The sequence below is a fragment of the Hevea brasiliensis genome, chromosome 5, assembly GCF_030052815.1.
Source record: "Hevea brasiliensis isolate MT/VB/25A 57/8 chromosome 5, ASM3005281v1, whole genome shotgun sequence".
Taxonomy (NCBI): domain Eukaryota; kingdom Viridiplantae; phylum Streptophyta; class Magnoliopsida; order Malpighiales; family Euphorbiaceae; genus Hevea; species Hevea brasiliensis.
In genome coordinates this window covers 106,561,285-106,564,514 of record NC_079497.1, presented here as the reverse complement: position 1 = coordinate 106,564,514, position 3,230 = coordinate 106,561,285, and the positions used below count along the sequence as shown (strand labels likewise).

At 35.2% G+C, this 3,230-nt stretch overlaps 1 pseudogene; it reads left to right on the top strand.

Annotated features, from left to right (window-relative positions):
- The first annotated feature begins 545 nt into the window (after window positions 1–545).
- On the top strand, window positions 546–2,242 carry LOC110661557 (uncharacterized; annotated as a pseudogene).
- The last annotated feature ends 988 nt before the right edge of the window (window positions 2,243–3,230 follow it).

Below are 3,230 nucleotides of genomic sequence, written 5' to 3'. Positions count from 1 at the left end.
TAGGCTTCCTGGGAAAATAATTACAAAGGTGGAATATGCTAAAACCTGACAGAATGTGTACACGGCAAGTTCATGGGTCAGATGACAAGAATTACATATGTATTTTAACAAAATTTAGTAATGTTTTAGAAAGACATCATCACATAACTTGGGCAGGCAGATAAGCTAGACATCTGTGTAATAGGCTGATAGCTGGAAGTTGTAACTCTTGTTCTTTAGTGAATCTTCATTTCAAATTTTCAAGCACCAATCCCCCCACCCCTCCAAACATAATGGGATGAGTATGTGCCGGCTTTCTATTCCTGAATTTCTTAAGATCATTCTTTGTCTTTATACTATTTCGCTCTTTCTCGAATTCAGACCTTTTTGTAGTTAAGTAATCTAATACGGCAAAGAATCCATGACCTTCTTGGAGAAGGAGCGGATACCTCAAGAAAAAGACTCTCTAAAGCATTCAATATAGCACTTGAAGACTAATTTGTTCAAATATAACCTGCAATAGACAAGGAAATTCTACAAGGCAATACAGGTTTATGCAAGAGAAGATGGAAGTAGAAGAGAAGCATACTTTTCACCATTTTAGCCGTCAGCATCCACTGGAAAGATCTACCTCACCTTCCACTACTAACAGCGTAACCTGTTACGGATGCAACATCAGGATATTGTCCGGTAAGGACTACTACGACTGTAAAACTTGCTTGTTTTCCCCGCACCGGATATGTTCCAAAATGCCTAGAAAAATTCGACATCCTGCACATCCTGATCACTATTTAACCCTGTTGATTTCGCCTACATCTTCTAATAGCACCTTTAAGTGCAGGGCTTGCGGACATTTTGTCTCCGGCTTCTACTACAACTGCGCAGTATGTGGCATCTATTGTCATATCTTATGCTCAGCACTGCCTCTCTCGGTTGCAATCTGTAACCATCCTCACACACTTAAAATAGAATTTTCACCTCCATATGACTTCTGCTGTGATCTTTGTAATAAACCAAGTTATGTAGGGTGGCTCTATAGGTGTCGCTTCTGTGAATTTGATGCACATATTTCTTGTGCCATCTCCAACTAAAGAGCTCAACCTGCTATGCCATTGCCTAACACTTTAACAAGGCAGATTTTATGCTCCTCAGCATCCATAATGGAGACCAACCGACTTATAGACTATGGATTTAAGAGTAATGAACTAATGAAATTAGTAGTACAGGGAGTTACAAGAGGCATTCATAATCAAGACAGAAATGGCCAAGAATTTGCTCCCGATACTGCAGTGGCCGGATGGGATGAAAGATTGCGAAGCCCCTGAGAGAACCTTGAGATTGGAAGTGGTGGGATTGGATGCTTTCAGTTGCATCAAACAGAACCACAAATGTCTAGCACTGGTACTAGTCCATTAAAGGGATCAAGAAATAAAGATCCATCAGCCTCAGTTTCTGAAGACCTGATGACAATCCCAAGTTACCAGTTCAGTGACTTACGTTTCTCAATAGATTTGCAGAAATCTTGTTCAGGTCTAGATCACAGAAGCCAGGCAAATAAGGAATGTAGTCATCAGGATATGGAGGTTGTTCCTGAAGTTGAAGCAAGGATTAGCTGTGATAACATGGGAATGCTTCATAACACTTCAGGGAATACTCCAGTGTTCAATCCCCTTTATAAGGCTCCAGGAAACTGGCTCAACGAAGCATCATTACATGGAGATGTAAATCGCTATGATGGGATAAAATTAGGACAAAATGAAGAAAATAGAAATGCAAATGGATATGGAGGCAAGCCTGGGATTAAAGAGCATGATGCTAAATCGAATTCAATTAAGTTCCATGCATGATCACTACATCAGATGTATCCTTTCTCTGATGATCCTTCTTCCCTTCGCTCATTCAATAGTAATTTTCATGAGATTTTCATTCTTTCACGATTTTCCTAGTAATACTAGCTTATTGAATTTCAATGGATCCTTAGTAATTTACTAATACAAATTGAAATTAAGAGAGACTGGTGAGTGCTCACTCACAAATAGCACATGAAAGAAACTGCATATATAATCGCAGTGCTTTTTGGTTTTTTTAGGGGAGTTGGAATTGCTTATGTTGGAGGAAGCTCCTTAGGTGTTGCTGCTGTTCAAGGAATGAGAAATGTTCTCAGAGCTTGAAGGATGGAGGCCAGTGAAAACTGCTGCTAACTAATGAGAATGTAAATTTACAGCTTGGAAACTATCACTTCGGAATTTTACAACTCATCATGTTCCCCACAATTTGTGAAATTCAATGTCAAATTATCTATCTATATAAATATAATAAAATTGGTCTCCAAAATAAAGTCACCTAAAAGTGACAAATGGCACTCTATTAACTTTTTTTTCATTTGCTAATTTTACTCCTAGTTTATTATTAAGACTATTTAATATGACTTTATAGTTTCTTAATGCTTAATATAAAAATTTAAATGAAATTATATATATATATATAAGGAGTAGGAAGTTTGAGCAGTAAAATGTAATTTTTAGAGATTAAATGAAATAGTTTGTATATATTTCCATTTATGTAATCCTAGAGTGTAATGACTTCCTAGAGTGTGATAACTAAGTATAGTGATCTCTTCCTATCAAATCTCATTGTGTCCCTATTGCTCTTTAGAGAAAGTGATTAGTTGACTACCATGAAGCGACAGGTATAGCTAGCCACTAACATAGTGAATTTTTGTCCTGCTACTCCTTGTAGATGTCCCCTATGCCTATAAGTGATGTAAGGACAGTTAATCCAATTGTATTGATTATGATATATGAATGAATATGATATATGAATAAAAGAAGTAGTCGTTTTTTATATATTTGTATCTCATTTATTATGATACATACGCTGCTTTTGATGTTTTTTCAATTGGCTTATCAAGCCATGCTAATATACTCATCTTGTTGAACAGATTATTGTAAGATTCTCTTAGCTAGCTTGTCTTAAAAGAGTTTAAATCAAGTGCCACACGGTTCTAAATGTATTCTTAAACTGGACCAATGAAGATATATATATATATATATATTGCAAAAAATGTACATTTTTATTATTAACAACATGATATGTATATATTAAATAAAATTTATTAGTCTTACTAAATTTATGATCATATTATTACCACTAATCACTTGTTAATGTGACTTTCTGATTTCTTAATTCTTAATATAATATTGATATAAATATTATAAAACTAAGTTATGAAATAATGCTACAATATAAAA